The sequence below is a fragment of the Brachyhypopomus gauderio genome, unplaced genomic scaffold (genome assembly GCF_052324685.1).
Source record: "Brachyhypopomus gauderio isolate BG-103 unplaced genomic scaffold, BGAUD_0.2 sc106, whole genome shotgun sequence".
Classification (NCBI taxonomy): Eukaryota; Metazoa; Chordata; class Actinopteri; order Gymnotiformes; family Hypopomidae; genus Brachyhypopomus; species Brachyhypopomus gauderio.
In genome coordinates, this window is record NW_027506927.1 from 95,634 (window position 1) to 103,586 (window position 7,953).

At 38.4% G+C, this 7,953-nt stretch overlaps 2 pseudogenes across 2 annotated transcripts; both read right to left on the reverse strand.

Moving 5' to 3' along the window:
* On the reverse strand, positions 1–2,298 carry LOC143497316 (ATP-sensitive inward rectifier potassium channel 1 pseudogene; annotated as a pseudogene). The gene is made up of 2 exons (XR_013125824.1): positions 2,134–2,298; positions 1–1,436 (listed from the first exon to the last, which is right to left on the reverse strand). The product of XR_013125824.1 is annotated as an ATP-sensitive inward rectifier potassium channel 1 pseudogene (transcript).
* A 1,520-nt stretch (positions 2,299–3,818) lies between these two features.
* Positions 3,819–6,312, reverse strand: LOC143497317 (ATP-sensitive inward rectifier potassium channel 1 pseudogene; annotated as a pseudogene). The gene is made up of 2 exons (XR_013125825.1): positions 6,153–6,312; positions 3,819–5,879 (listed from the first exon to the last, which is right to left on the reverse strand). The product of XR_013125825.1 is annotated as an ATP-sensitive inward rectifier potassium channel 1 pseudogene (transcript).
* Between the last annotated feature and the right edge of the window lie 1,641 nt (positions 6,313–7,953).

The window sequence follows — 7,953 nt, forward strand, 5'->3', positions numbered from 1 at the left end:
TGTTCTCCATAATTAGTTTGTGTCCGTTAGCCATTGCAGCAACGCTACAGCATTCCTTATCTTTCTATGACACAACGTGTTAAGAAGATGTCGTCAACAATAGAGGTATCTAAAAGTCTGTAAAGCATGTAAACACATAAACTGGCAGAAATCCTTGTTTCACTGAAGAAAGAACAAGAAAGTTTCATTTGTGCTCTTAAGCCAACATGTTTACTTACACACATATAACTTTTAAAAAGTTGTGTACTTTAGGGTTTTCTTTTATGGACTGTTTGTGTGTTTAATGAGGGTTTGAAACTCTGGGGACCGGTGATGTCATGATTATTAATGTTACCAGCTTCAGTGCCTGGATTATGAGTGCCACCTGTGGTATCATAATGGTGAACTCTCTCGTTAGTGAAGCAAGAGGTACAGTGTGGAGTCGGTGTGGGTACCAGTCGAGTGAGATCTGAGAAGTCTACACAGTATGACCCTTCTTTACTGCGGGAGATAATGGGGAAGAACTCATAACCCCACATGATCTCTCGAGGGATGTAGGAAGTCCTGGCCTGACAGGAGAAGTTAGTAGACTCATCTGTGCCATCCAGAAACACCACCAGCTCAAACTGTTGCTGATGCAGTGTGTCAGCTGCCATCTCAAAGAATGGACTCTTCCTGTCAATCACATGATACAGAATCAAAGGACAGATGAAAAACAGGTTATCCTTCCCAGCATCCACCATAAAACCAATACTGATCTGGTCCATGATGATGGTCTCGCCTTCAGGTGTGATTGTTGTTCTAAACAGCTTGCCATAAATCTGGCTCCCAAGTAGCAGAGTTTTGCGCAAATTGGCCACTCGTATCTGCAAACAAAGGGCACCATTTTTAGGGCTGATGACAGCTGTTTCACTGAAGTTGATGGTCTTTGCTCTTTTCTTAGGTGAAGCCATTTTGGCAATTACCACTCCACACCAAAAGGATTTTACAATTGTACCAATGAGAGTCTGGATGTTGAGGACAACAATTGCATGTGGGCATAATGGCGTGATGACCCTTGCGGAGTAGCCAATGGTCATTTGTGTTGTTACTGAGTAGAGCAAAGAAGTGGTAAAGCTGGTGACATTCTTTATACAAGGCTGGTGGTCAAGTGAAGGGTTCTGCCACTTCAGGTCTCCATTTCTGCGTGCAATCCAGTACCAGATAGATGCAAAAATGAACCAGCTGAGAAGGAAGGCAGCTGTGAACAAGCTGAAAACTATAGTCCAACGAAGCTCCAAAACAGTCGTCCATATGTCCAGCAGATAGGCCAAGCGACTGCTGTACTTCACGTGGCCATATTCAATGTTGCAGTGTCCATCTTTAGTTACCAGACGGTTCCGGTTGATCCGACGTCTCTCCAAGTAATCCCTAAGCACTTGTGGCAGTGTAAGTGTCATTTTCAAGATCTATTCAATCTGGAGATAAAGTAAATTATGATATTGAAAGATTGTGCCAAATAACATGATCATATTGATTAAATATATTAATGACAGACTGATAATGACAGAATGTTTGAAAGAATTTCTCTGCTCTTAAAGTGAAAAAGAACAAAAGGGCTTGAATGTATTTCCATCAAAATTAATTAAAAATTTTTTCAAGAATCAAAAAAGTGAGAGAAATCTTAGAAAGATTAGAAAACAAATGCAAACTTCATTTCATATGCATTTTGCAGATAATGTTAATGAGGCAGCATTGCCTGTGTGCTGGCTTTAAAGCCCCTAGAAAGTTCTACATATGCAGATTTATGAACATAAAACATTTATCCCATGCCTCACCCAACACCCTTTAATGTCAAAAATTCAAAAAGGAAGGTGAGGTCTAAAGGGCTTCCACTTATCTTTAGTTTTTTGCACTAATAATCCCTTCCTCTACATTTTGCCTCTGCATTTAAAGATTAAGCATTTGCATTTACAAATAAAGTAGAACTAAGTACAACAGAGCAGATGGATTAGCTTGTCTACTGATCAAGAAAAAAGGCAGGTTGGGATAAATGGAGAGTGTGAAATTGACATTTCATAATCTTTTTAGAGCTAAGCTTGGCTTTAATCGAAAGAAACAGTAGGATGGAGTTTAAAATGCAAAGTGACGTCAAGTATTCAGATTAGCACTTACCTGCTATTGACGCTCTCCTGTCTTCAGACTGGTCTATCAGATATTTTATTAATTGTTTGTAAAGATTGCTAAGCAGGAATTGTGCAGTTTATTAATAATTTCATCATCATTTTTGTCTTCCTTTTAATCTTGATAGCAGTTCTTTTTCCCCACACTCATTTAGAAACTCTGACACCTTGGTTTGCTCCTGTGTTTCCCTCCGTGGTTCCCTCCTACATGTAAGGCTGGACTTGTGTCATATAATAATTTTTTATCTGTACACAAAATCAATTGTTTTTTTTTTTTTGCTGCAGCAAAGGGGGATAGATTTACACAACATGTTTTCAGGACAAGTGAATGAGTTCAGAATAGGGTCAGCAGAACACAAGAAGTCTGTTATTTCAGCAAGGATGCACCAAGTTATTCTTTGAGGTCACCTGGGAAACGCCTCTTTCTTTTTAAAATCAGGTCATGTAAACAAAACAATAACTTACATCAGGGAACACTTTGCAGTCTTACACAGTTTTTATTACATCATTCAGCTATATCATACTTTATTAATAGTGAGGTTTTCCTCCAAATACTCCTTTTGGAATCTTTACAGTAATACAAATAAATATGAAATGTTATGATGTTATGTAAATGCATATTGCCCATATCGTTTGTTTATAGTTTGCTTGATATGAAATAAGGATGTCCATATAAAACTTTACAGTAATGTTCAATAAATCTGTCAAGCTTTAATTTCTGCAGAGGCATTTTAAATCAATATGATCAGCTAAACTGGTCTTGGATTTGAAACTGCAGTCATGAAGTCCCCTTCAAATGTACAGGCTATCTTGCTCAATAGAACTGGAGTAACATTATAACATATATTACTTGATTAAGATTAGAATTTCATAGTTTCAATGGGAAAAAAAGTATTAAAAAAAAAGTAAAATTACTGCAAACAGTCTGTACACATGGTGACACCCACAAAGCCAATTTTGTCTTTATTAACGTGAAGTCCCTTATTCATCATGAGATGCTGTCTTTGCCTCCCACACCCATATTGTGCTTACATATATACATCTGGAACAGATGCAGCCATTAAATGTCTCTGGATGTCGGGCTGTGGACAGCGCTTTTGGTGGAAAGTCAAAGCTGTTGATTGACGATTTATAATGTCATGCACACTTCAAAGCAAAATGTAATAGAATGTACCGTTATGCTCCTGGACAAGAGGTTCACCATGGTCCCTAAAACCCTTAGACCTTCACTGAAAATGCTCAGCAGTACTACTAAGTGGAAAATATCAGAAGCAAGAAAAGAGATTCCCCTTCGAAACGCGCCAGGACACCGTAAACCAGCTCCACTGTACCTTTGTTATCATTTGATGCCTCGGCTCCACCCCTCCTCCGCCCTGAGAATTATTCAAAGCTCCATTTAGTCTCAGTGCTTGTCCTTCACAAAGTGTTGCTAATATGTGCTGCACAGCTCCATTTCCATTGTGTGCTATTGTTGAAGCTCCTTTGTGTCTGTTCTGTACTGCTATAGTTACTTATGTTGTAAGCTGAGAGCATATTTTGCTTTATAGGCTGTATTTCTATTAAGTCTACACATAATATTCTTAAGTAATCTTACAAGTATAAAAAGCAGACACCTACACTTATAAACCTGAACAACGTGGCAGTAATTAGTACAGTGTGAACATAAATAACCCTCCATTTATATTAAAGGTTTTATTGTGATTTTTGTTGTCCATGACAGCATTTGCTTCTCATACGTATTGTCAAAGAAACCAGTGAAAATGTTTGTTCAGTGTTTATTATTTCTTCACATTAATGGCATGTCCCATTAACCTTGTAAGTCTTAACATTTTTTTTCCTCATAGTGTTCAAGATTAAATGTATGCATTGTGAAACTATAACAATAGTTTGATATGAAAATTAAATAAAAATAAATTTCATCATTCATGCAGAGTTGGAAAATGTACAGTGTATAGTGCGTAATCAGTTTTTTAAAAAAATTTCATCGTAATCTTTTAGCTTTTTAAAAGTACTTCATATCCTTTGCAATCTTTTTCATTCAATATTAATTCAGCTTTCCTTTGTGGACGTTTTACTGTACATATTCCCAAAGAAAAATAATACCTATATGACTCCCATATAGGACAAAAACATGTTTTGTTTCTATTATGAATATATGAATCATTAAATAATTCCTATGCTATACAGTGCAGTGTACGTCATAAAGGATAGTTATTTCCGACAGCAATCAATTTTTTATGTCTAAAAAAATCATGCTAGAAAATTCAGCAGAAATATACAAGCTTCAGTCCTGTTACTTGATATGAATTAATTTAACACAAGCCCTGTGATTCTAATGTGGATTAAATCCATGCAACACAGAGAAACAAATTTACAAACACATTACTGCTAAAGAATGTGACTGTAACTTTGCAAACAATATTAAATCAAACCAAATGATGATGTATAATGATTAATTTAATTATTCTCTGATTCTTTACAGCCATTGTATATCAGTAGCAGATAAACATGTAATTCAGTTTCATACCTTTGTACAATTTTTGGAATAGGTGGAGATTAAATTACACTGACATGGAAAGTAAGGTTTTTAAAAATTCAAACAATTTCCCTCCTATAGATCACTGACTTCTGTCATCTCAAAACCCTCATTATCAGTGCCACCTCTGGAATTGCGTTGGTGGGCTTTGTCATCGTGGAAGCAGGAGGCACAGTGTGGGGTTATTGTGGGTACTACCCTAGAGAAATTTGAGAAGTCCACACGATATTTGCCCTCTTTGCTCTGGGAGATGATTGGGAGGAACTGGAAGCCCCACATGATCTCCTTGGGAACGTAGGATGTCCTGACCTGGCAGGAGAAGCTAGTGGACTCGGCTGTTCCATCCAGAAACACCACCAGCTCAAAGTCTTGCTGGGGCAGGGTGTCCACGGCCATGTGGAAGAATGGACTTGTCTTGTCAATGACATGGTACAGGGTTAATGGACAGATGAAGAATGGGTTGTCTTTTCCAGTTTCCACACTGAAATCAATGTTGACTTGGTCCATAATGATAGTTTCCCCTTCCGGTGTGACTGTTGTCTTAATCATCTTACCATAGATCTGGGTTCCAAGCATCAGTGATTTGCGAAGGTTGGCCACACGTATCTTCAAACAGAGAGCCTCCTGTCTAGAGCAGATAACAGCCATCTCACTAAACACAATGGCTTTGGCTCTTCTCTTGGGCAGGGAGATCTTGGCTGTTACCACTCCACCCCAAAAACATGTAATAATTGCACCAAGGACGACCTGAAAAACATATATTGTAACGGCGCTAGGGCACAGCGTGGTGACAACTCTCCAACCGTACGCGATGTAAGTTTGTGTCTCCAAGGAGAAGAGGAAAGCAGTGGTGAGGCCGTAGACGTTTATTACACAGGCACTGTGGTTAGCCGCTGGGTTTTGCCACAACAAGTCACCATTTGCATAGGCTGCCCAGTACCAGAAAAGTCCAAACACAAACCAGCTAACAAGGAAGGAGGCCACGAAATGGAAGATAAGATAAGTCCAGCGGATCTCCACTAAAGTGGACCAGAGATCCAATATGTAGGAGAGCCAGCTGCTGTACCTCACATTGGCATATCCAATGTTGCAGTGCCCGTCTTTGGATACCAAGCGGTTTCGTTGGATTCGCCAGTCAGTCTGGTAGTCTCTCAGCAACTGGGGCAGAGTGCGTGTCATGTTGAAGATCAGGGAGATTCGGTCTAGTGAGAACACAGACATTGTAATTTGGGGGACCGAATTTGTTTAGATCACGTCAATTTCAGGAGTATATTAATCACTCTCAGAATTCATTAGGACAAACAAACCAACATAAAAAGTGATAACCAAATTGTATTAAATTAGGGAACTTCCATGAGGAATTTTTTTTTTTTGCTGAACTTGTGCAGCTGACCTTAATTTCTTTTAATATTATAACACAAGATATGTGTACTGTAGCCATGACAGAGGAATAGAATTTTTCATGTGGAACTTACCTGTAGTTTAGGTTTCTCTGTGGAAGTAGGAAGGTGTATTGCAGATCAAAGATGCCGGTGACAGTCTTTCATTCTCAGTCCGTCTGCTTTACCCTCAAGTCCTCACTGTCTCTGAAGCCTCTGACACCTCGTTCTTCAACTTTGGTCTTTTGTGTAGTGCCCTCAGGCTGGGCTTGTTATGTTTACCTGTACATAAATTCAGTTGTTGTCTTTTTTGCCACAAGAATGGGGGATGGATTTACAAGCCAAAATTATGATTGGCTAAGGTGTTAGCTCATGTTTTGTCAAGTTGTAGTAGACCATTGGGGGTTTGAGTTTGTTCCTGTTCTGCCAAATTTCAGGTTACCATTAACATGATTAACAAGGTACTCATAGAGAGAAACAGCTGTGCTAGCTCATGGAAAACACCAAGTGGCTATGTTTGAAGGGTCAGATCATAGCCTTACAGTCCACAAAGCACATCGCACCACTGAGAGCACTCTGATACAACTTACAAAATGTTTTGGGTATGTAATATTCAAGGAAAAAATCTTATCACCCACCACCCACCTTGGCTGCCTCTAGGTGAAAGGGGCTTGTTTTAGCATGTACCTCTGTATTACATGCGCTCGTTATGAACCACTGCAAGAGAAAATGACAACCTGCTGTGACCTTTTACTTTTTTATAGCGCAGTCCAAACAGAGTTCAGAAGATACAGGATACCTTGTGTATTATTGAGAGAATATAATTGCAGGGCGGACAATAGCGCACGAAGCTTGTATAAGTTTACCATTTTTGTTGTTTGTTGTGTTTTTCCCACAGCGCAGGATTTTATCTTCGTTTTTGTCACAATGGTAACTGCTCCTAGTTTTACCATTATGTTTTTTAAGCTGTGCTATACTGATGTAGTGAGATGCCCTGTATAATATACACATGCTGAGAAAAGATTCAAATAAATGTTAAAAACCACCTAAAAGTGAATACACTGCCCTGGACCATTTATGGACCACATATGCTATACAAATATATTTGATTTGATTTGATTTGATATGTGGCCAAGTGTGAAATAACACATCAGAATGGTAATAAAACAATAAAAGTAATAAAGTCATCTGCTGCAGAGCTCATATCAGGGTTCAGAATCAGTTTGAAATACGATAACGAAAAGTCAGAAGAAGAGACTTAGACTGAAACATTTGTTGAACACAAGCCACTGTTCTCAGAAACTGTATTGATCATTGTGTTTGTTGATTGTACTGTCCACAGTTCCAAGTGACAATAAACACAAATTACATGCATATAAACACAAACACATGAAACAATAAAGAGGTATTGGTAACCTCCATGAGCCTTGGTGTGAATGGAAAACATTTCCACTGTGCCAAAAATTCACAGGACATGCTGTTCTAAAACAGTATTTTCATTGGAATATTTTTGTAAACACCCTTATAAACACATGTGAACATATAATCTGTTATTCTCTCTCTCTCTCTCTCTCTCTCTCTCTCTCTCTCTCTCTCACACACACACACATACACACACACACACACATAAGAATGATATATAATTGTCCATGAACTTTTATTCAACATAGCTATGCATTATCAAATGCTTCTTAACTTCAGATCAAAATTTCGACATATTTATTCAAAACTATCTTACAACAGCTTCAGATCAAAAGAAGATACAAAAATGCACAGTTGTACTTGTAAATCAATCTGACCCCACTGAGGTCTATCCCAACAGCGTTTCTCATCCTGCCGATAAAAACATGTGACGTGTGTGTACAGGTAAACATTACAAGTCACGTACAGGCTTAGC